General features: G+C 39.0%; 1 protein-coding gene and 1 pseudogene across 8 annotated transcripts in view; both read right to left on the bottom strand.

The window, feature by feature from the left end:
• ZRANB3 (zinc finger RANBP2-type containing 3) overlaps positions 1–26,524 on the bottom strand; it is a 279,900-nt gene that overhangs the window by 170,425 nt on the left and 82,951 nt on the right. The window lies entirely within an intron of this gene.
• Positions 1–26,524, bottom strand: part of LOC149748592 (cytochrome c oxidase subunit 7C, mitochondrial pseudogene) — a 104,532-nt pseudogene that overhangs the window by 23,149 nt on the left and 54,859 nt on the right. The window contains exon 2 of the transcript XR_016393998.1: positions 1–26,524. This exon is cut by the window's left edge and continues 23,149 nt beyond it. The product of XR_016393998.1 is annotated as a cytochrome c oxidase subunit 7C, mitochondrial pseudogene (transcript).

Below are 26,524 nucleotides of genomic sequence, written 5' to 3'. Positions count from 1 at the left end.
CTGGTGGATAATTGAAAAGGGTAACCATGTTTCAGGGTGAATTGAAGAGAAAAGACAAGTATCTACTCACATCCTTATAAAATTCATTAATCTTATAAATAAAGAAAAAAACCTTGTAAGTATTCAGACAGAAAGAACAATTATCATTAAGGGAAAAAACAAGTGTATTGGAATTTTATCATCAACACCAGAGACTAAAAAACAATGGAAGCTAATCTAGACTACTTGAAAGGAAAGCAGAAGAACTCATGGATCTTATATCCAGCTGAGATACCCATTAATTAAAAGGGATGACAAAAAGATATTTGAGGTTAACCAAGATCTCCAAGATTATATCACTCAAGCAAACCATCTGAGGAAGCATACTTAAGAAAAATAGCCAAACAATAAAAACACCTTAACACAGATTCAAGATAGGAGAAGATGAAAAGGAAATCTGGTGAGCAATATGTATGAATTTCATGGATGATGTGTATTCTAAATAAGGACTCTAGAAGAAGGGACCCATTCTGAAAATCTGAATGTGCAAAATTGAAGGGAGGTAACAAAGGAGAGGGGATACTAAGATTATTCTAAAGCAGAATACCAAACAGATGATATTTAAAGCCAGGAGACTAAATGAGATCACCTAGGAAGAAGAGAAGAGAGCTACTGACTGAGCCGTGGAGCACTCCAACAATTAGAGGTCACGAAAGGGAGAAGGATCCAGCAAGGGAAACTGAGGACTGTCCAGTAATGTAAAAAGACACAAGAAGAATGTAGTGACCTAGAATCCAAGTTAAGAAAGTGTTTTGAGAAGCAGAGAATGAACAACTGTAACAAATGCTGCTGAGAAGTCTAGTGAAATGAGGTCTAAGAACTGATCATTTGATTCATAGCTGTGACAAGAGCAACTCTGATACAACAGTAGGGAACAAAAGCCCTACCTGAATGGGTTCAAGAGAGAATGGGAAGAGAGGAAGGGGAGAGAGTGAGTAGAGATTATTGTCTTAAGGAATTATCCTGTAAAGGGAGCAAAGAAATATGGTAGTAGCCAGCAGGAAAACTAGGGTACAGAGAAGATTTTTTAAAGATAGAATAGTATACATAACCCCATAAATATCTTATTGACTCTATGAGTGCAACATCTGTGGATCAGGAACTTGGGAATCAAGTCAAGACAATAAATAAAAATGAGAAGGTAGCTATGCATGAAGATGATAACAGAAGCAGAAATGAATGAGATTCTCCTGTGTAAACTATAAAAAGGAGGGAATTTTTTTCATGGCTAGATCCTTGGGAAACATTCTTACTTCAAAAGCAAAGGGAAGGAACTAAAAGTATTCAAGGAGGTGGAGAACAAGGAGCAGGGACTAAGAAGTCCATGGGAAACACATCCACTACAGGGTAAATGGGTTAACAGTGTCTAACGCCAAGAAGATGTTGCCAAGGATGAGGGCTAAAAGGCCACCATACTAAGTTATCAGGAGCTCACTTGTAAGCTCACTTGCAATCCTCACTTGTTAAGAGGACTGTGGATAGTAAAAAAGGGAGGCGACAGATACAGAGTAATCAGAAAGGAATTTTGGTAGCAAAAAGAAAAGAAAAATTAAAAATAGGGCAGTAGCTATATAACATGTTGGAAACCTGAACAGTGGGCATGGAGTCAACAGCGAGAAGGGAAACAAGAAAGATGACTGATGGAGACCATAATATAAAAAGGGAAAATATAGCTAATCCAATTTCTCACTTCATAAAAATTTTACACCACATTTGAATGAAACTAAAGTCTACTTTGTAAATGAAGGACTGCCCATAATTACTTTATATCCAAGGAAATAAAAACAGCTTTTTCTCCCATTGGGAAATGGCAAATACAATTCGAATTATAGGGACTTTAACCTACAGCTAAAAAGAAAACTTCCTTCATTAAAGAATATTCATTGTGTTTGCTAAACCTGGTTTGGTATGCCAACAGCTATGCAATTTTATCTGAATTTTACAAGCAGTTCAGTTTTCCATTTTTACAAAAAATAAATTATTCTTTGTTCCAAATTCATTGTTAATTGTTTAAATCATAATTTATCCATCTTGGCTGCAGACATCAAAAAGCAACTTTTCCTTTCACTGAGCTGTTAACAAAACCTTAAGGCCCCTTACATTAATCATCCACTTACAGTATCACGGCATCCAAACCTCTGGTGTTTGCAGCAGCTGTATCTATGATGCACATGCTCAGTGTTTGCTATTTTTAACCCAAATTCTTATACAGATAGAAAAGAGAAAACTGAACAGCATTATACTTTCCTGACAATCACTTTACATACCAGCTAAATTTCTAATCTAATACTCATAGAACTGAATAATTTATGTTTAACCTGATGCTTTTCTCCAATTTCTTTATATTAAAACACCACCTTTTCTATAATTAACACCCATATCTCTTTTGAATAAATCATGTCTGTAAAAAGAAAACAGAAAAACTCTCCAAGAGAATATTTTGATTACACTGAGAATTTAATGCTCTAACTCTGTTTTGAATCATAAGTATAGAATTCAGGACTCAGTACGAGAAAACAGGATCTGCTTAATCAATTACCATGCATCTTTTGGCTTCAGAAGTGGGCTATTACCCCAGGGAGAATACTGACCTTTTGGCTACTGGATTTTGCTAACTGTCCATTAGCAGGAATCAACAATTTAATATATATATATATATATATATATATATATATATATATATAGTTGATAACATACTACCATACCACTCTTTACTATGGTATATTTGACCAATGCTAACTTAACGTTACTTTAATAAATCCACCCACTCTCCCTTACAGACCAAGCTACAGGGACCATGAGTTCAGAGGACCAAATCATAACATTTTTTCCAGCCACAGCAGTGTCTTAAAATAGTTTTCCCCATAATTATCAAAGTTCAACGTGATAAAATGGCCTTCGTTTTATTTGTTTAGCTTTAATATTATTTATTTTTGGAATTGGAGATACATTACATGCACACGATTTAAGAGGTACAAAAGTAGAAAATCTCTCTTCAATCCCTGTTCCTCAAGGATGTCCCAGATGTTGGCTGCTCTGAAGGCAATAAAGTAACCAATTTCTTGGGTAGCCTTCTGGAAGTAGTCTTTGTAAGCACAAGTTATTATATGTGTGGGTATGTGTGCAGGTGTATATAAATATACATGTATATTTATATGTCACAAATAATAACGTAAGATTTACACCTTTACTGATTTTGTGTAAAATCCCCAAAGTGCACAATATAATATTGTAACATGATACTAACATGAACATGATAAAAGGAAAAAATTGAGGTTGAAAATTAGAAAAACATTCTTTGCTTTGGCAAATGGCAAGTAGATGTGGTCAGGACACCTTCAGCTTCAGCTCTCATCTAGCCTGACCTCTTCATGGTGTCTGGTATAGAACAACCACTTCCTGCAAAAGCTCTCCTCGGCCTCCCAGCGATACTGACTCTCTTCCTAGCTTTCATCTTCTGCTCCATTCCCTGGTGCCTCCTCTTCCACCCACCCTTTTTTTTGTGTGGTACACGGGCCTCTCACTGTTGTGGCCTCTCCCGTTGTGGAGCACAGGCTCCGGACGCGCAGGCTCAGTGGCCACGGCTCACGGGCCCAGCCGCTCCGCGGCATGTGGGATCCTCCCAGACCGGGGCACGAACCCGCGTCCCCTGCACGGGCAGGCGTACTCTCAACCACTGCGCCACCAGGGAAGCCCCACCCACCTTCTTTAGTGTTCAATCTTTAGTCATTCTCTCCTTGTGCTCTACCTAAATCCCTAAAGCTATCATCCATTCTCATAGTTTTAAGTATCACACATATACAAGTCCTAAATCTGTACCTAAGTCTTTTACAATATACTCCAGATAGATCCACATTTAAAACCTCTTTTTGGACTCTTTTCCCGGAATATCCTGAAGTTTTTATGACATACAATGCATGTTTATATTTGAAACTAAAGCTAATTAAGCCCCAGATTAAAAAAAAAAAAACAATCAAACCTCTGTAGGGTTTATTTAAACAACTGATTTGAGTCTGTGATTCTTACCCTTGAGTCGGAAATTTCTGTTACAAATAAAAACTACAAAACAACAGTATTTATTTTGGTTGCATATCAAATCGGTCTGCTGCATTTCTGTAAAAGCTTAGAGCACTGCTCTTATTTGCAAGCATATAATTAAATATATCCTAGACCTCTTATATCCAGCTTCTTAGTCTCATCTGTTTTATGAAACGACTAAGCCAAGTAAGCTGAGCTGTGATAAAATGAGGTAAGATAGTACTTTGTAAAGGGAATACCATAAAAACTTTACTGCTGTTATGATGGTGATGGTAAGTTCTATTCAATAGGGACTTCCCTGGTGGCTCAGTGAGTTAAGACTCTGAGCTCCCAAGGCAGGGGGCCCGGGTTTGATCCCAGGGAACTAGGTCACACGTGCATGTTGCAACTAAGAGTTCACATGCTACAACTAAGGAGATGGCAAGCCACAACTAAGGAGCTCACAAGCCACAACTAAGGAGCCTGCCTGCTGCAACTAAGACCCAGCGGAACCAAATAAATTAAAAAAAAAAGAAAAAGTTCTGTTCAATAAAATCCAAATAGGGCTTCCCTGGTGGCGCAGTGGTTGAGAGCCTGCCTGCCAATGCAGGGGTCGCGGGTTCAAGCCCTGGTCCAGGAGGATCCCACATGTCGCGGAGCAGCTGGGCCCGTGCACCACGGCTGCTAAGCCTGCGCTCTGGAGCCCATGAGTCACAGCTACTGAGCCCACGTGCTACAATTGCTGAAGGCTGCACTCCTGGAACCCGTGCTCCGCAACAGGGGAGGGCACCGTGGTGAGAGGCCCACGCACCGCGGCAAGGAGTGGCCCCTGCTCGCCACAGCTGGAGAGGGTCCATGAGCAGCAACGAAGACCCAACACAGCCAAAAATAAATAAATTTAAAAAATTAACTTATTAAAAAAAAATCCAAATAACTATCTTCACTGTCAGTAAGTAAATACTGGCAATGAATAAAGGGACGATACAGAGGACAGCAGCTTCCAATTTAGCCATTATTAACGGAAGGAAATTTGACTGACTTTAAAAACTGGTTTTATAAACACTGTTTTCATAAGGAGGCAGTGCAAGAAATGAAACAACTCAAAATGGCTTAATCGCTAAAGAGAATTAATATATCATATAATATATAGCAAGAAATCCAGGGTGGGATGGTTCCAGGTGATAAATTCAGTAGGTAACTCATGTCGTCTTTCTACTGTGTCATCCTAAGTAGCTCTAGACAACATATCCTTACCCACCAATGTTCAGAGGCACATGGAAGATATACCCAAAGAATTCTAGAGCCTGTTGACAGGGAAGGAAAAGGAGAAAGACTTTACGTGAAGCAACCCACATCTGCTGCATATTTGAAAAACAGGTTAAAATAACATTTAGTGTTTTCTTTTGTGTTAGTTCTTTACCTATTATGAAACACTGGTCACATACAGGAAGGATATAAAAGCCTGGTAATAATTTCAAGGTACATTAAGAGATGTGGGGTATTATAAACAAATCCTTGTGTATACCAAAAGACCAATGAAGTTTTAAAAAGAATTGCTTTTCCTGTTCATGAGTTTTTAAAAATTAAACTAGTCCCTAATGCATGATAATATTTTGAAAATATTATGCTTCGTTAGTCTGACTTCATTAGCACAAAATTACCCTATAACTTTTACAAGAGCAAAACAGGAAATAGTCTCTGCATCCTCCTAAATTGTTTTTAAAAAAGGTGTATCTCAGCTGTTTTGAGAGAATTATTATTGTTTTCAGGATGTATAATAATTCCCACTGGGCCATTATACCACATATTAGCTTCGACGCAATTATTTATTCTTGTTTATAAAACTGCAGGTCAAAACAGTTGATTATTCCTGCAGTAATTAGTGGAGAATTTTTAGGGCTTAATTAGACAATAACATTCATTACAATATTTTGGAGTTAAAAACAAAAACATAGTTCATATAAAAAAGCAACTAAGAAGTAAGTCAGCCTGCGTGATCTAGTCTAAAGAGACTTTATAAGTAGTAAAAATGATTTACAGTTTTAGAATTCCTTAATAAAGACATGTGCACCACTGATACTTAAATGTTGCTAGGTAGATGGAGGAATAAGTTAAATAGTTTTATTACAAACTGAGAGCTCTCTCAGAATATGGTAGGACAATAACCTTTTGTTTACATATTCCTTTTGGCCTAGTTTTTGGACTTATTGAATTATATGTTAATAAAACCTGAGCACTTCTATTATAGTCTCTATCTTGTGGAGATGTAAAGGTGAATTAAGGCAAGTATATAGCAAAAATTATTTTCAGTTTCAATAACCACCAAGCACACAATATTCATTTGGTCATTCACCAAGTATTCCTTTGAGCACCAGGCATAGTGCTAGGCCCTTAGTCTGAGCAGGACACAAACATATAAGCCATAAGTGTACTAAGTGTTACTAATGTTATGCACCCTTTCGGGGTAAAGACTGTAAGGCAAAAATAGGGTATTAGTCACTTCTATCCAAATGTTCAATAAAGGTTACATTGAGAGGGACTTCCCTGGCGGTCCAGTGGTTAAGACTCTGAGCTTCCGCTGCAGGAGACACGGGTTTGATCCCTGGTTGGGGAACTAAGATCCCGCGTGCCGCACAGCACAGCCGAAGAAATAAAAGGTTTAAAACATTGGCTGGGTTCAGACTTCTCTGGTGGCACAGTGGTTAAGGATCTGCCTGCCAATGCAGGAGACACGGGTTCAATCCCTTTTGGGAAGATCCCACATGCCGCGGAGCAAGTACGCCTGTGCGCCACAACTACAAAGCCTGCACTCTAGAATCCACGTGCCATAACTACTGAGTGCACACACCACAACCACTGAAGCCTTCACGCTCTAGGGCCCGCACGCCGCAACTACTGAAGCAAGCGTGCCTAGAGCCCGTGCTGTGCAACAAGAGAAGCCAGCGAAATGAGAAGCCCATGCACTGCAATGAAGAGTAGCCCCCGCTCGCCACAACTAGAGTAAGCCTGAGTGCAGCACTGAAGACCCAACGCAGCCATACATAAATACATAAATAAATAAATTAAATTAAATTAAATTCAAGTCATGTTTAAAAACATATATTGGCTGGGTTCAAAATGAATGCCTCAAGCAGGTCCTCATATCTGAGTAATCATCAAACTCATTTCAAAAGAAAATATTCTCCGAAAAACTTACTGTTAATTAAGAATTTTTTATGTCAAATAAGAACAAACTCAAAACTAGGTACAAATTCCTTATACTTACAGAGTTTAGAAAGTATTTTTAAAATGAGAACACTTTTACAAAATGAAGAATAAACCACAAAATAAAAATAATTCTACTTAGCAATATTAATTTAATACGATAGATGGTGTCATTTTGCAGAAACTAAATTGATGCTTTGGGGTTTTACGGTGAAAAGAAATAGCTTTCTATCTACTTAATATATAAACTGTATCCATATCCTGTATTTACTTTTTTTTTTTTTTTTTTTTGCGGTACGCGGGCCTCTCACTGTCATGGCCTCTCCCGTTGCGGAGCACAGGCTCCGGACGGGCCCAGCCGCTCCGCGGCATGTGGGATCCTCCCAGACCGGGGCACGAACCCATGTCCCCTGCATCAGCAGGTGGACTCTCAACCACTGCGCCACCAGGGAAGCCCATGTATTTACTATTTTAATGAGAGAGAATTTATAGCTGCACAAAAATATAAACCCAAATAGCAATGACCAAAATAGATAGGCCTATTTTCCCCCTCACTCCGTCCTTCCTGCCACTGAACAGGAAGCTTGGAGTTAGCAGTCCATGCTGGAGGAACAGCCCAGATGTCAGAGCCACACCTCTACAATTTTCTTGTTCTTTCTTCCTGGCAGGTCAAAAGATAGCTGTGACAGTTCCAGGTTTGGCATCATTGTTTGATGCAGGAAGAAAGGAAGAGGACAAAAGGGTACGTGCCAACTGGGTTGACCCTATTTTAACAGGTTTTCCCAGAATCCCTATTCAGCAACTTCTACTAATGTTTCATTGGCTACACTGTGTCACATAACCACTCCTAGTTGAAATGGAGCTTAGAAAAGTGGGGTTTTAGCTGGTCATTGAGACAACCCCCCCCACCAGGGTTGGGTTGTGTCAGTGAGGGAAAAACGGAATAAGGGTTTTGGGGAAAGTAACATCAGGCTCTGCCACAAATTCCAAGACCAAGTTTAAGAAGTGATTTGGAAACACTGCAGACACTTCAATCACATAAATATCAAGTCAACTCTGAGGTGTTATGGAAATCTGTATCAAACAGGTATATAACTATGACTATAATTAAGAGGAGAAAAATTCTTCATTTCATATGGACTATCATGGTTACTGATATGTTAAAGTTCAGAAGCTAAAAAAATCAATCAGTTCCATCATGAGTATGATGTTCTGCATGCATGTACCCCTATGTGCCAAACAGAGTACCAAATACATAAATGCCTGATTTTAAACTAGTTATTCAGATAATCCAGAATATTCTTTTTTTTTTTTTTTTTTTTTTTTTTTGCGGTACGCGGGCCTCTCACTGCCATGGTCTCTCCCGTTGCGGAGCACAGGCTCTGGATGCGCACGCTCAGCGGCCATGGCTCACGGGCCCAGCCCCTCTGAGGCATGTGGGATCTTCCCGGACCGGGGCACAAACCCGTGTACCCTGCATCGGCAGGCGGACTCTCAACCACTGTGTCACCAGGGAAGCCCCAGAATATTCTTATAGTACTGTTCTTTGGATTATACTCTAAAGGAAAACTCAGCACTTAACAATTAAAGGGAATTCTCACTCCCTTAAAGCAAGAGTTTGCATATTACTGTCCATATGTCAAATCTGGCCTATCAATTTTTTTTGAAAATAAAATTTTATTGGAACACAGTCCTGTTCATTCATTTAATATTATCAATAGTTGCTCTTGTGCAACAAAAACAAAAGTGAGTACTAGTGACAGAGACTATATGACACACAAGGTCTAAAGTATTTATTATCTGGCCCTTTATAGAAAAAGTTTGCAAATATCTATCTTAGAATACATCCATGGTGACCTGAAGGAAGTTTCTGGTACAGTGCCAATGGGCTATGAATTTAGCTTGATACATAAAACCCTTCTATTAAGACTGGATGAAGAAACAAAATGTGGATTTATCAGAAGAGTGAACACACAGAGCACATACCAATAGATGTAAATTTTATAGGGAATAAATTCAAAGCACTATACTTGAGTATAAAAACAGAATTGTTATAAATTCAGAATTGAGGAAATACAAAATAATGGTATAAAAAAAGCAATCAGGGACTTCCCTGATGGCGCAGTGGTTAAGAATCCGCCTGCCAATGCAGGGGACATGGGTTCGAGCCCTGGTCCAGGTAGATCCCACATGCCGTGAAGCAACTAAGCCCGTGCGCCACAACTACTAAGCCTGCGCTCTAGAGCCCGCGAGCCACAACTACTGAGCCCACATGCCACAACTACTGAAGCCCATGTGCCCTAGAGCCCGTGTGCCACAACTACTGAGCCCATGTGCTACAACTACTGAAGCCCACATGCCTAGAGCCTGTGTTCTGCAACAAGAGAAGCCACCGCAATGAGAAGCCCGTGCACCACAACGAATAGTAGCCCCCACTCGCTGCAACTAGTGAAAGCCAGTGCATAGCAATGAAGACCGAAAGCAGCCAAAAAAATAAATAGAAAAAAGAAAGAAAAAGAAATCAGACCCCATATATAGAAATGGCTACAATGTTACAGAGATAACCAATTAGAGAAAAGCTGTCTCAAACTGAAGAGAATCTTCTGCTTCACTCCCTCTGACCAAATACTGAGATCTTTCTCTTTCAAAAGCATATTACCAGCATTCTTTATAAATAACACTCAACTCAATTATAAGTGAACATCACAGAATATTAAGCAAAATAACATTTTTATAACATTTTGACATCATCTTGTGACTTAAAGTGCCTAAAAAAAATCTGCTAATCTTGTATGCTTTTAAGAACATAAATTGAAAGACTATAAAAAGCCAATCTAGGAATTGAGGTGTGATAGTCAAACAACTACAGTTTATGTCTTCACTCTCATTCCTTCCTACTCTAAACCCTAAGTCTGTGGTCTTCTTTCCCATAACATGGTATGTGTTTTTAAAATCTGTGAATTTTAGTTGATGGCATACTTAATATGTCATCTATTGAATGCACCATAAAGATCTAACGCTGTCTGAGGTTGTTGTTTAAAAATACCATATTACCAAAAAACAATCCAATCCAAAAAATGGGCGGAAGACCTAAATAGACATTTCTCCAAAGAATACATACAGATGGCCAACAAACACATGAAACGATGCTCAACATCACTAATTACTAGAGAAATGCAAGTCAAAACTACAATGAGGGGCTTCCCTGGTGGCACAGTGGCTGAGAGTCCGCCTGCTGATGCAGGGGACGCAGGTTCGTGCCCCGGTCCGGGAAGATCCCACATGCCGCGGAGCGGCTGAGCCCGTGAGCCATGGCCGCTGAGCCTGCGCACCCGGAGCCTGTGCTCTGCAACGGGAGAGGCCACAACAGTGAGAGGCCCACGTACCGCAAAAAACAAACAAAAAAAACACTACAAAGAGGTATCACCTCGCACCAGTAAGAATGACCATCATCAAAAAATCTATAAACAATAAATGCTGGAGAGGGTGTGAAGAAAAGGGAACCCTCTTACACTGTTGGTGGGAATATAAATGGACACAGCCACTATGGAGTTTCCTTAAAAAGCTAAAAATAGAACTACCATATGACCCAGCAATCCTACTCCTGGGCATATACCCGGAGAAAACCATAATTCAAAAAGATACATGCACCCCAATGTTCACTGCAGCACTACTTACAATAGCCAGGACATGAAAGGAACCTAAATGTCCACCAACAGAGGAATGGATAAAGATGTGGTACATATATAAAATGCAATATTACTCAGCCATAAAAAGGAATGAAATTGTGCCATTTGCAGAGATGTGGATGGACCTAGAGACTGTCATATGGAGTGAAGTAAGTCAGAAAGAGAAAAACAAATATCGTATAATATCGCTTTTATATGGAATCTAGATAAATGATACAGATGAACTTATATGCAAAGCAGAAATAGAGAAACAGATGTAGAGAACAAATGTATGGGTACCAAAGAGGGGTGGGTGGGTGAGATGAATTGGGAGATTGGGATGGACATATATTCACTGCTATGTATAAAACAGATAACTAATGAGAACCTACTGTAGAGCACAGGGAACTCTACTCAGCTCCCTGTGGTGACCTAAATGGGAAGGAGTTCCAAAAAAGAGGGGATATATGTATATGTATAGCTGATTCACTTTGCTGTATAGCAGAAACTAACACAACATTGTAAAGCAATTATACTCCAATAAAAATTTAAAAAAAATACTTAGGACAGTAGTAGTCACAGGGAAAATTGAATAAAATGTAGATTCCCATGTTGGACCCCACCCCCTCCCCCCAAAGAGTCTTATTCAGTATATCTGGAACAGGAATATGTATTCTTAGTAAGCTTCCAGGCAATTTTGATGCACTGGTAAGAGGCAACTCTTAGAAAAACGTTGTGCTGGGTTAAACATAACTGTTGTCAGAAACAGAGTTACAGATGTAGAAAACAAACTTATGGTTACCAGCAGGTAAAGGGGGGAGGGATAAATTGGAAGATTGGGATTGACATATACACACTGCTATATATACAATAGATAACTAATAAGAACCTAGTGTATAGCACAGGGAACTCTATTCAATACTCTGTAATGGCCTATATGGGAAAAGGATCTAAAAAAGAGTGGATATACGTTTATGTGTAGCTGATTCCCCTTGCTGTACACCTGAAACTAACACAACATTGTAAATCAACTATACTTCAATAAAATTTTTTTAAAAAAAAGAAAGAAGGACTCCCCTGGTGGCGCAGTGGTTGAGAGTCCGCCTGCCAATGCAGGGGACACGGCTTCGTGCCTCAGTCCGGGAAGATCCCACATGCTGTGGAGCGGCTGGGCCCGTGAGCCATGGCTGCTGAGCCTGCGCGTCTGGAGCCTGTGCTCCGCAACAGGAGAGGCCACAGCAGTGAGGCCCGCGTACCGCAAAAAAAAAAAAAAAAAAAAAAAAGAAAATTGTTGGCTGAATCCTCAGAGAAGTAGTGGTGATCATGTTTGTAGATCGATTCTCTGCTGAGTTCAGCTCTGGGGCAAGAGACAGACCAGGCTCAAAGGAAAGGTGAAGTGAATGGAAAGCATATATACAATATAATCTAGAAGGGTAGGAAAGGTACCATAAAGAATATGTCTTGACCACAGATGCCACAATTTCAATTTCTTGAACTTTACCATAAAGCAACAACTCCTTGAAACCAAAATGTTCGATATATATAAATCAACAAGAGAAAGAGAAATTCACCTTCTCAAGTATAGTGAACCAACACGTATTAAAGGATTTGGCAAGAGATCTCACCCAGTGGAGTGTAAGGTTAGAGACCAAGGATGTAGGAATTCCTCCACTGACTGAATGGACTTAAGCAAGACCACATGCAGAGGGTTTTCTCCACCTTCCCCTTTCCCTTAAGTATCACAGAGTCTTTTGCGTGCGGTGTGGTGATAACGAGCAAAGGTTCTACTCTAGGGACTAGTGATTAGTTGTTTTTCTAAACTTATTAGATGGACATTTAGGGCTACAATAATCTGTGAGACTGCTGAATCAGTTGTTTCCAAACCAAACGAAAATCGACTACAGAATATTGCCTTTGAATTAGTAAATGGAAACACAATAACTGCCCTGGGAGCCCAGCTGTACTGAAGACTGGAATCCAGTTACACTCAATAATGGAGAACCTCTCCATCTAAGGATAAGCAGCATGAACACTGAAGGGCAGAGTGGGCATGGGACAGTCCAAGAGATGCACAGTGTCAGGGGATTTGCTCTAATGGGGGACACTGTGAAATAACAAGTTATTATTGAAAAAAAAAAAGAAAGAAAGAAAATTGTCAATATATTCAAAAAGAAATAAAAATACCACATTTCCTTTTTGAGGTATGGTTTATATGTAAAAATTACATGTTTAAGATATACAATATGATAATTTGATATACGTATAACATCACAATCAAGTTAATTAACATATCCATCACTTCCCACAGTTGCCATTTTTTGTGTGTATGTGTTGAGAACACTTGAGATCTACTCTCTTAGCAAATTTCAAGTATATATTAACTACAGTCACCATGATGTGTATTAGGCATCCAGAACCTATTCATCTTTTAACTGAAAGTTTGTACCCTTTGACCAATATCTCCCCTCTCCCCCCACTCCCTAGCCCTTGGTAACCACCATTCTATTCTGAGTTTGACTTTTGCATTTTTTAGATTCCACATATGAAATATGCAGTATTTGTCTTTTGTGTCTAGCTTATTTTACTTAGCATAATGTCCTTCATGTCTGTCTATGTTGTCATAAGTGGCAAGACTAACTGCCTTTTTAAAGCTGAATTATATTCCATTATATATAGAAATAATATTTTCTTTATCCATTCATCCATCAATGGATGGCTATCTTATCTTGGTTAGTGTGAATAATGCTGCAATAAAGATAGGAGTGCAAATATCTCTTCCAGATAGTGATTTCATTTCCTTTGCATATATACCCAGAAGTGGATAGCTGGATCATATGGTAGTTCTATTTTTAATTTTTTGAGAAACCTCCATACTATTTCCCATAATGGGTGTATCAATTTACACTGCCACTAATAGTGCACAAGTGTTCCCTTTTCTCCACATCCTTATCAACACTTGTTATCTTTTGACATTTTGATAACAGCAGTCATAAAAGGTGTGAGGTGATATCTCATTGTGATTTTTATTTGTATTTCCCTGAAGATTAGTGAAGTTGAGCACCTTTTCATATACCTGTTGGCTATTTGTATGTCTTCTTTGGGAAAATATCTATTAAAGTCCTTTGCCCATTGTTTGATCATGTTATTTGTTTTTCTGCTATTGAGTTGTTTGTGTTCCTTATATATTTTGGATATTAACCCCTTAATGGATATATGGTTTGCAAATATTTTCTTCCATTTCATAGTTTGCCTTTTCATTTTGATGATGGTTTCCTTTGCTATGTAAAACTTTTTAGTTTGATGTAGTTCCAGTTATTTATTTTTGCTTTTGTTGTTAAATCCAAAAAAAATCATTGCCTTGACCAATGTCCAGCAGCTTATCCCCTATGTTTTCTTCTAGGAGTGTTAGTTTCAGATTTTATGATTAAGTCTTTAATTCATTTTCAGTTGATTTTTGTATATGGTGTAAGTTAAGGATCCAATTTCATTCTTTTGCATGTGGACATCCAGTTTTCCCAACATCACTTACTGAAGAGACTATCTTTTCCCCACTGTATATTCTTGGCACCTCTGTTGAAGATTAGTTGAATGCATATGCATGGCTTTATTTCTGGACTCTCTATTCTGTTCCATTGGTCTATATGTATGTTTTTATGCCAGCATCATACTTTAATTATTATAGCTTTGTAATACATAATTGACCCTTAAACAACACGGGTTCGAAATGCACAGGTCCACTTACACATGGGTTTTTTTCAATAGTGAATACTCCAGTACTACACAATTCCAGGTTGGCTGAATCCGCAGATGTGGAGGAACAGTGGATGTGGAGGGTAAACTATGAGTTACAAGCATTTTCGACTGTGTGCCCTAACCCCTGCATTGTTTGAGGGTCAACTGTAATTTGAAATCAGTAAGTGTGATTCCTCCAGCTTTGCTCTTCTTTCTCAAGATTTTGGCTATTCAAGTTCTTTTGTGGTTCCGTAGGAATTTTAGGATTGTTTTTTCTATTCCTGTGAAAAATGCCATTGGAATATTGATACAGATTTCATTTAATCAGTAGATTGCTTTCAGTAGTATGGACATTTTAACAATTTTTCCAATCCATGAACACAGGATATATTTCCACTTATTTGTGTCTTCTTTAGTTTCTTTCATCAATATTTTATAGTTTTCAGTGTATAGATCTTTCATCTCCTTGTTTAAATTTATTCCTAAATATTTTATACTTTTTGATGCTATTGTAAATGGGATTTTATCTTTCTGAAAGTTTGTTGGCACTGTATAGAACACAATGGCATTTTGTACACTGATTTTGTATCCTACAACTTTACCAACTTTGTTTCCTTATTTTAACAATTTTATGGTGTACTCCCTAGGGTTTTTTATACATAAGATCATGTCATCTACATTTCATGTCACCTACATGTCAGAGCATTTTACTTCTTCCTTTTGGATTTGAGTGCCCCTTCCTTCCTTCCTTTTTTTTTTTTTTGTCTAACTGCTCTGGCTAGGACTTCCAGTACTACGTTGAGTAGATGTGGCAAGAGTAAAAACACTACATTTCCGATCTATATGCATATATGCATAAATATTTATAGCTCTCTAGAGGGTGTAGAAAAAAAATGATTCCAGTGATTACGTCTGAGGAGAAGAAATGGGGGCTTGCGAGGCTCAGAGAGCAGGTAAAAGAGAGAGGAAAAACTTTACACTGTGTATTATTTTGTGCCTTTTTAGTGTTGTTCCATGTACATGTATTACCATATTACCATAAAAGTAAATAAATAAATTATTTTTAAAACTCTTATCTTTTCCAGAATCATCTTCAAAACTAGGCATAGGCCCTTCTCAAATCAAAGAGGTTTCCTCTGGAAATGAAACAACCAACCAATGCAATTGTAACAAGCAGAAGACTCAATAAGTACACCCAGTACCTTAGCTCGTTTTCACCACTTTAGAAGAAATACTGTAGTTGGTAGGTTAGGTCCATGAAAGTCAGTCATTTTAGGTAAAAGAAAAAAAAAAATCAAAGAAGAAATGATCAGTAAAAGACATGACAAATTAAGAGATTATTTTCTTTTTAAAAAGAAGAGAAGGGGTTTCCCTGGTGGCGTAGTGGTTAAGCATCTGCCTGCCAATGCAGGGGACAAGGGTTCGAGCCCTGGTCCGGGAGGATCCCAAATGACGCGGAGCAACTAAGCCCATGAACCACAACTACCAAGCCTGCACTCTAGAGCCCGGGAGCCACAACTATTGAGCCCACGTGCCACAACTACTGAAGCGCACACACCTAGAACCCATGCTCCACAAAAAGAGAAGCCACCACAATAAGAAGCCCGTGCACCGCAGCGAAGAGTAGCCCCTGCTCACCGCAACTAGAGAAAGCCCACGTGCAGCAACGAAGACCCAATGCAGCCAAAAATAAACAAATAAATAAATAATAATTAATTAAAAAAAGAAGAATACAGGTAAAAGGATGCAATGAAATATATAGCACAGAATTTGATACCCTTAACAGCAGAAAACAAGAATCAGAAACCAAGAGATGAAATTCAGAATAAGCATACAAAATGTGGAGGGCAAAAGGCCGTGATGCTTAATGGTGCAGCTCTCAAAAGATACGAGTATTTATGTGCAAGATATGAAAAAATAGCTACTTCTGCTACATGGGAAAACAATGACCCTAAGTATAAATGTCTTCTCTCTCTCTCTCTTTTGTTTTTGTGTGTGTGGGGGGGGGAGGGCAGATACCGTTAAATGGTAACTTCAGTATCACTTTTCATCTAGGGCTGTAAAGCTACAGAATATCATATAGAAAGTATAGCAACCAGCACATTGCAAGAGTGCAGCAGGGAACAGGCAAGGGAAGCCCACAATAGCCCACATGTAATCACAGTTACTAATGAAAAACATGATGATTTTAAGGGTTTCATCTTCAAGGAATTCATGGAAAAGACTCTGACAAGTACAGGTTTCTGGTAACTGACTATACTGCTGAACTGAATGAATAAGCATTTTCAGAACTCTAATAGAAAACTAATGGATTCATAAAAGTGCTAACAAAAGATCAAGATGAAAAAAAATTAATTACATGGGACTGAGTGAACTGATGAGGATGATTATAATTTTTGTGACTTTCTGTTTGAATAAAAAAAAAAATCCCACAAGGATTCAGAGGCAAAAAATACACAAATCAATTTTCACTGCAAAGTAAAGGAGCTGTTATAGTTGAGGATTCCTGGACTGAATGTCAATATTATGACATAGTGTGAGTGTGTTTCGTGTTTGGTAATTGCAGTCATTGTTGCTTTTGTTGTGGTCATCCATTTACAATGCTTGGTGTCAGTCTATTTATCTCTTGTAAAAATGAAATACAATGTGTGTGTGTGAAAAAAAAAAGTTAGAGTAGCACTGGGTTCTTGGCTGAAGAAATTAAGAAGGATCTCTGATTAAAGAGAAGTTTTAAGAAGGAACAGAGCTACATGAGTATGTTCAAATGCCATCTTTAAACTAGAAATCATTCTTATTTCTTCATCAGAGTAAGCCTATTTTAAAATGACAATAAACAGATTTTCTTTAGAAGACATAAACCCACAGGACAGAAGGAGAAATAGCAAGCAAATTTCAGAAGGTGGAAAGCAGATGAACAACTGAAAAGTGTCTTAGCAGATCTGACAAGTGGACCCCTACTTCAGCAGAGCATAAAGCTGAAAAGCAACTTGATTAGCACTGAAGAACCCCCAAAGAGCTCAGAGTGGCAGAACAAGGTAATTCTGCAAGTAGGGTGAATACAGGGAAGAAAACAGGATGATTGGTCAGAAGTTTATTAAACAATTAAACTCCCAGATCCCCTACTTGATACAATGTCCTCCCATACTCTATCAAAATTCTGAATTTATCTGACACAATGTCCTCCCACACTCTGTTAAAACTCTGAGTTTATCCTCTGGAGAGGGTGAAACAGAGTATATCATTAAAAAGATATAGATCACTAGACATTTAAGGATAGCTAATAATATGAAAGACAGAATTCAAAACACAAAAAGAAAGCAAATTTAAGGAAACAGTGACTATTTAAAAAGAAAAAGACTCAAGAAAAGTCATCATTAATATCCTCGGAGAAGAGATCTCACCCATGAATCAAGAACAGAATGCTAGTGGGGGACTGGGGGAGAATGCTAGTAAGAAAAAGTACGTCGAGGACTTCCCTGGTGGCACAGTGGTTAAGAACCCGCCTGCCAATGCAGGGGACACAGGTTCAAGCCCTAGTCCGGGAAGATCCCACATGCCGCAGAAGCAAGTAAGCCCGTGTGCCTCAACTACTGAGCCTGCGCTCCAGAGCCCACGAGCCACAACTACTGAGCCAGCGTGCCTAGAACCCATGCTCTGCAACAAGAGAAGCCACCGCAATGAGAAGCCCGCACACCATAATGAAGAGTAGCCCCTGCTCGCCACAACTAGAGAAAGCCCACACACAACAACAAAGACCCAACGCAGCCAAAAATAAATAAATTTATTTATTAAAAAAAATACTCAGAGTACAAAAAAGAGGTGCTGGGAATTAAAAACATAATAACAGAGATTTCCCTGGTGGCGCAGTTGTTAAGAATCTGCCTGCCAGTGCAGGGGACACGGGTTCAAGCCCTGCTCTGGGAAGATCCCACATGCCGTAGAGCGGCTAAGCCTGTGTGCCACAACTACTAAGCCCGCGTGCCACAACTACTGAAGCCCACGTGCCCAGAGCCCGTGCTCCGCAACAAGAGAAGCCACCGCAAGGAGAAGCCCGTGCACCACAACGAAGGGTAACCCCCGCTCACTGCAACTAGAGAAAGCCTGCACACAGCAACAAAGACCCAACGCAGCCAAAAATAAAATAAATATTTTTAAAAAGACTTAAAAAAAATGATAATAACAGAGATTAAAAGCTCAATAGAAGAACTAGAAAACAAAGTTAAGGAAAATTCTCACAAAGGAGGGCAAAAGGACAATGGATCAATAAACAGAAAAGAAGAGATAAAAACATTAGAAAACCAACTCAAGACATCCAATATCTGAATAATGTGGGGGAAAAAAGCAAGGAAAAAACTGAAAAGAAAAAAGAAAAAAATAATGTGGAGAAAACTAGAAGAATATAAATAATGTTAATATTAATAATTCTTTTAAAATTTCCCAACTTAAGGAAATGAGCTTCCATATTGAATTGGCCCAGCCAGTGTCTAGCAGAAAGTATGAAAATGACCCAATAGATAATGTCTAAAACTGGAAAATAAAATGCCCATCGACAGACAAATGGATAAGAAAGATGTGGTACATATATACAGTGGAATATTACTCAGCCATAAAACAGAACGAAATTGGGTCATTTGTGGAGACATGGATGGATCTAGAGACTGTCATACGGACTGAAGTAAGTCAGAAAGAGAAAAACAAATATCGTATATTAATGCATATATGTGGAACCTAGAAAAATGGTACAGATGAACTGGTTTGCAGGGCAGAAGTTGAGACACAGATGTGGAGAACAAACGTATGGACACCAAGGGGGTAAAGCCGCTGGGGGGTGGAGGTGTGTGTGATGAATTGGGAGGTTGGGATTGACATGTATACACTAATGTGTATAAAATTGATGACTAATAAGAACCTACTGTATAAAAAAAAGAGAAAACCTATTTTTTAGGTTTATAGACATGTGCAATTAAAAAACAAAACAGGGCTTCCCTGGTGGTGCAGTGGTTGGGAGTCCGCCTGCCGATGCAGGGGACACGGGTTCATGCCCCGGTCCGGGAAGATCCCACATGCCGCAGAGCGGCTGGGCCCATGGGCCATGGCCACTGAGCCTGCGCGTCTGGAGCCTGTGCTCCGCAATGGGAGAGGCCACAACAGTGAGAGGCCCGCGTACCCCAAAAAAAAAAAAAAAAAAAAAGTAAAAAACAAAAAAACACTATTGTTACCTTGAAAAAAAAAAGGACTATATATACATTTTCCTGTAAGCACAGCTTCAGTCACATCCAAGTTTTGATAATAATATTTTTATTATCATTCAGTTCAAATTATTTTCTAACTCCAATTGTGATTTGTTTTGGGGGGGGTTACTTAGAGGTAGTGTTTTTCATAACTTCTAGTTACTTTTTTGTTACTGATTTAAAGCTTAACTACAAGTCAAGAAACATACTTTGTATAATTTTAATACTTTGAAATTTATTAAAATTTGCCTTATAACACAATGTGGTCAGTTTTAAAAATGTTCCAGGTGTGCTTGAAAATAATTTGTAATTTAAAGTTTTGGATTACAGTGACTATATATCTGCTTGTTGAATCAAATTTGCTGCTCACGTTATTTAAGTTTTTTATATCCTTACTAATTTTTTGGGGGTTCTGAAAGAGGTATCCTCTGTCAGTGAATGACAGCAGTAGGTTAAATCTCCTATTATGACAGTGAATTTGTCTATTTTTTCCTTGTAGCTCTGTGGCTCTATATAATTTGAAGTTAAGTGCAAACATATTAAAACTTCCTGGTAAATTGGACTTGTTGGGGAAAAAAAAAAGTTGCAACATAAGCACATTATTTACAGATATGGTGTAAACAACCAAAGACTGAAAGAACTGAAACTGACAGCACTGGGGAATTGCAAACTGTGGAGAGGAAGGCTGGAGGATATCAGGATGTGGCTATTTTTCATAAGGAGCCTTATAGAGCTACTGATTCTTTAAACTATGTGCACAGAAAACTTTGATAGAACTCAAAATTAAATCAAGATCTTTCCAGTGGGTAAAAACAAACAAGTTACAATGCAATTATCCAGAAAGATTCTTTTCTTTTTTTTTTTTTTTTTGCTGTACATGGGCCTCTCACTGTTGTGGCCTCTCCCGTTGCAGAGCACAGGCTCCGGACGCACAGGCTCAGCCCATGGCTCATGGGCCCAGCCGCTCCGCGGCATGTGGGATCTTCCCAGACCAGGGCACGAACCCGTGTCCCCTGCATCGGCAGGTGGACTCTCAACCACTGCGCCACCAGGGAAGCCCAAGAAAGATTCATTTCTTGATCAAAAGAACCATGGTTCCTTAATGACATGAATATCACCAGAACTATGCTTTTTCACTATGTTGAATTCAAGTAACCTGCTTTAAGGACACTAATGAACAATTATTCCAGAGCTCAATTTAATTCAGTTCAACAAATATTTATTGAGCTCTGAAAAGTGATAAGTTCTGAATATAAAAAGACAAAGATGTCCCAAGATGGAAAGGTCTAGAGCTTATAGTCCAAATTAAAATGTGTGAACATTTATTCAAATAAATGAGGAGCTGTCATATAAAACAGGAAGTAATCTTATTCTAGAGGGCATACACAGAACCAGGGGGAAGAAGCTACAGATAGAAAATTTTCAGCTCAATACTATTTTTCCCATAATAAGAATAAACCAATTTCACAACTTACTATAGAGCTATAATGATCAAAACAATGTGGTATTTGCACAGCGATATATATGAATATATATATGAATCAACAGAACACAACGGAGTCGAGAAATAAGCCCACACATACACAGTCAATTGATTTTCAACAAAGGTATTGTGGGGAAAGAACATTTGTCTTTTCAAGAAATGGTGCTAGAATAATTGTACATGCATATGCAAAAGCCAAACAAAATCCTCAACCTATATCTCACACTATATGCAAAAATGAAGTTGAAATGGATTATAGAACTATATGTAAGAGCTAAAAGTATTAAATTTGTGGAAGAAAACATAGGAAAAAATATTTTTGTAACCTTGGATTGGGCTTTTTCTTAGATTAGACAAAAAAAGCACAAAGTACTGAAAAACTGGTAAATTGGACTTCATCAAAATTAATATCTGTTCTTCAAAAGACAAAGGTAAGACAAGCCACAGGCTAGGAGAATATGTAATAGCTAACAAAAGACTTGTATCCAGAATATATAAGTAACACTTATAATTCAATAAGAAGAAGATAATCCAACTTTTAAATGGGCAAACGATTTGAAAAGACACTTCATCAACAAAAACATACAGATGGCCAGTAAGCACACGAAAATGTGCTCAACATCATTAGTCATCTGAAAACTGCAAACTAAAACCACAATAAGATATCATTACACACCTACTAAAATGGCTAAAATTAAAAAGATGTATAATGCCAAATGTTGGCAAGGATGCAGAGTGACTGGAACTCTCATATATTTGCTGGTGGCAATGGAAAATATACATCCACTTTAAAAACAGTGCATTAGTCTTTTATAAAGTCAAACCTATATTTACCATATGTCCCAGCAATCCCACGCCTAAGTATTTATACAAAAAATAAAAACATACCCCACTCAAACACCAGCATGTGAATGTTTAGGGTAGCTTTAGCCATAATCATGAAAAACTGTAAACAATCCAAAATGCCCATCGACAGGTAAATGGCTAAACAAATTTTGGTATACCCAATCAATGGAATATTACTCATCAAAACCCCCCCCCCAAAAAACAGGAAAGAAACATTCAACAAATGAATCAATTTCAAAAGTATTACGTTAGTGAAAGAGGCCAGACATAAAATGCTACATACTGGATGGTTCCATTTATATGGAAATCTAGAAAACACAAAACTATAGGGACAGAAATCAGGTCAGTTGTTGCCAGGAGTTAGAGGTTGAGGGAGGGGATTGATTACAAAGCAGCGCAAGGGAACTTCCTACAGTGATGGAAGTCTTCTCTATCTTAATTTTGGTAGTGATTACACAATTGCATAAATTTGTCTTAACACATATAACTGTACACTTTAAAAGAGTGAATTTTATTATATGTAAATTATACTTCAATTAACTTATCTTTTAAAAGTATTGCAATAAATAAACCAATACTGTAATAAAGATGTCAGTGTGATTCAAATTATTGAGATTATTTATAAAGCTAAAAAAAGTCCCCAGGGCTTCCCTGGTGGCGCAGTGGTTGCGAGTCCGCCTGCCGATGTAGGGGACACGGGTTCGTGCCCCGGTCCGGGAAGATCCCACATGCCACAGAGCAGCTAGGCCTGTGAGCCATGGCCACTGAGCCTGCATGTCTGGAGCCTGTGCTCCGCAACGGGAGAGGCCACAAGAGAGGCCCGCGTACCACACACACACACACACACACACACACAAAAAGTCTCCAATGTTCACTGCAGCACTTTTTACAATGGCCAGGACACGGAAACAACATAAATGTCTATCGACAGATGAACGGATAAAGAAGATGTGGTATATATATAATGGAGTATTACTCAGCCATAAAAAGGAATGAAATTGGGTCATTGTAGAGATGTGGATGGACCTACAGTCTGTCATACGGAGTGAAGTAAGTCAGAAAGAGAAAAACAAATATCGTATATTAATGCATATATGTGGAGTCTAGAAAAATGGTATAGATGCACCTATTTGCAGGGCAGGAATAGAAAGGGAGACGTAGAGAATGGACGTGCGGACACAGGGTGGGATGAATTGAGAGATTAGGTTTGACATAAATACACTACCATGTGTAAAATATATAGCTAGAGGAACCTGCTATATGGCGCAGGGAGCTCAGCTCAGTGCTCTGTGTTGACGTAGATGGGTGCAATGTATGGACACCAAGGGGGGAAAGTGGTGGGGGCGGTGGTGGGATGAATTGGGAGATTGGGATTGACATATATACACTAATATGTATAAAATAGATAACTAATAAAAATAAATATTCACTCAAATATATGAAACATTATATGAAAATGGGGATTTTTAGTGCTCTCGACAAGTTGTAAAATTGATACTGCTTTTTTCCTTCTAAAATTTTAAGTCAAGATAAGCCATCAACTTAAAACCTAAATCTAAAAACTACAGTAAAAGGAGATTGTATCTGAAAGATTTTTCTGACAATACTAACGTAGGCCTATAGTTTGGTACACTTTGTAGTTTTAAGAGGTAAAGGTAGCTGACAAGCTGGACTGATAACATTCATGGATGCCAGGCATTTTCACAGGTGGTAGCACTGGGCACCGAGTAGATCTTAATCTTTAAACCAACTTATCCTTCCATCCCTTCCCCTCTTCCAGGCTCCAGTTAGCCCAAAGAGTAATGTCTGAAAAGTAGGAAAGTCTTACTAGAAACGCCTTACCCAAGCCAGAAAGGAGCAAATAGAAAAGTGGAAAGTTGGAATTGAAGGGCTATACCTTCAATAATAGGGCAATTTCCTATTCTAGAGGCTGGCAAGAATGTTCTATGTCACTGTTTCAAGTGTACCGGGGGAGACGCTCTCTGATTCCAAACAGCCCATAGCTATTTGGCATTAGGAGTTTGTGCCTCTGGAAAATAAGTCCACACTAGACTGACGTGCTGATTTCACCCCTGCTTCAAGGAGAAATTCTTGGATGAAACAGGAGATTTTACATATTTTACAGTTGGGGAGATCCTATCAAGTGCCAGGGTTGATGGGCCAACCCGTATACCCTGGGCTGGAATTCTGGCAGGTCTAGGTGAACTGAGGCAGATCACAGGGTATTCTATGTTGATAAAGAAGACTGAATCCCCTAAGATAGAAATCAGAGTTAAATGAGCTGTTGATCAAAGATGGGACACACTGACTTTCTCCTTTCAGAAAGCACCCAAGATAGGCGCACCCTGTGGTGGAAGTTTAAAATTCTCAGACTCCAGTTAAAAACTCTAGACGGGGAATTCCCTGGTGGTCCAGTGTTTAGGACTCTGTGCTTCCACTGGAGGGGGCCCGGGTTCGATCCCTGGTCGGGGAACTAAGATCCCTCAATTCCTGCAGCAACCCACGCACACACCCCCCCCCAAAAAAGCTCTAGATGAATCTGGCAAGTAAAGACATTTTGAGGCGGAAAATTGACACAAGGCAACCTCAGTCATGGTTGACCATAAGGAAGCATCTGTTAGTGCCCCAAACATTGACAAACGGATATGAGTCCTCTGGCAAGGGGAAAAAAGTCCAATAGCTGCCCCCCAAAAATGAAATAAGAAGGTTATGAGTAACAAAGAGAAGACTGAAGGGTGCAAAGGTTGAAGAGGTAAATTAGAATAGAAGCAGAATTAGAGAGCAAAGCCAGAATTGGATGGCATGTCCTAAAATACTGGCTTGTGGGCAAGTGGAGAGGTACTTTAGGAGCTAACTAGGTGCAATGGTACACCTTAAACATAGGGCCAGAAGTGAGTATTTCAGGGATGGAGTTTGCTTCACAGCTCAGGTAACAGAATCAAAGCCTGTTATTCTTTACCCTTTGATTATTATCCCCCAGGCTACTGGGAAACCTGAAGAGACATAGGTTAATTTAAACATACCCAGAGTTTTACTATCACCAATCCTGTGCTGCCATTTAATAAACTTCACAAACATAATGTTCATAAGGAAGCCAAAGGTAAATGAGTATATAATGTACGAATCTGCTTATATAATGTTCAGAAACAAAACGAAACAAAAACTATAGAATGGTGTTCAAAGTTAAGACTGTGGTTGTTGGAGGAGGGGCCAGTGACTGGAGACAGCACACCCTGGGCTTCCTGGAGTCAGGCGACATAGAATCCTTGACCTGGATGCTGGTTACACAGGAGTGTTCTCCTTGTGAAAACTTAAGATGAGGGCAGTTTCCATATGTATGATATACTTTAGTAAAATGTTTACTTTAAAAAAATCAGTAAGGGCTTCCCTGGTGGCACAGTGGTTGAGAGTCTTTCTGCTGATGCAAGGGACACGGGTTCATGCCCCGCTCCGGGAAGATCCCACATGCCGTGGAGCGGCTGGGCCCGTGAGCCATGGCCGCTGAGCCTGCGCGTCCAGAGCCTGTGCTCCGCAACGGGAGAGGCCACAACAGTGAGAGGCCCACGTACCGCAAAAAGAAAAAAAAAAAAAAAAAAATCAGTAAGAAACTTCTTATAAGGATCCTTTTTTTAAACTTTAGAATTATTTTTTTAATACAAAACAAAAACATCCTAATATGTCTATTTTATAAATTGTGAGTCTCATAAAGAACATTTTATTATTTCAAAATGTAAGGGAGGACTTCCCTGGTGGCGCAGTGGTTAAGAATCCACCTGCCAATGCAGGGGACACGGGTTCGCTGGGAAGATCCCACATGCCGCAGAGCAACTAAGCCTGTGCGCCACAACTACTGAGCCTGCGCTCTGGAGCCCGCGAGCCACAACTACTGAAACCTGCGCGCCTAGAGCCCGTGCTCCACAACAAGAGAAGCCACCGCAATGAGAAGCCCACACAACACAACGAAGAGTAGCCCCCACTCGCTGAAACTAGAGAAAAGCCCACATGCAGCAACGAAGACCGAACACAGCCAAAAAAGAAAAAAAGAAAAGGAAAAAGATGTAAGAGAACAATACTTTTACAACCATTAATTTATTTAATCGAAGTGTTCATGAGCATAGTTTTTATGTTTAAAAAGCACATAGTACAGAAGAACTTACGATGAAGAACAATTGTCCCCACCTTCATCCCTCCTCACCCCCCAGTTCCAATACCATTCCCAAAAGGCAACCTTGATAATCTTAAGTACTAATATACTTATCTTGCAATCTCATTATTCATCAACTCCAGATATTATCTGTTAACTT

Source organism: Delphinapterus leucas, chromosome 8 (genome assembly GCF_059928025.1).
Source record: "Delphinapterus leucas isolate spDelLeu-1000000601 "Yukka" chromosome 8, BTC_Dleu_Yukka2, whole genome shotgun sequence".
Lineage (NCBI taxonomy): Eukaryota > Metazoa > Chordata > Mammalia > Artiodactyla > Monodontidae > Delphinapterus > Delphinapterus leucas.
Note: the sequence above shows the minus strand (reverse complement) of the source record. Positions and strands in the feature narration are given on the sequence as shown.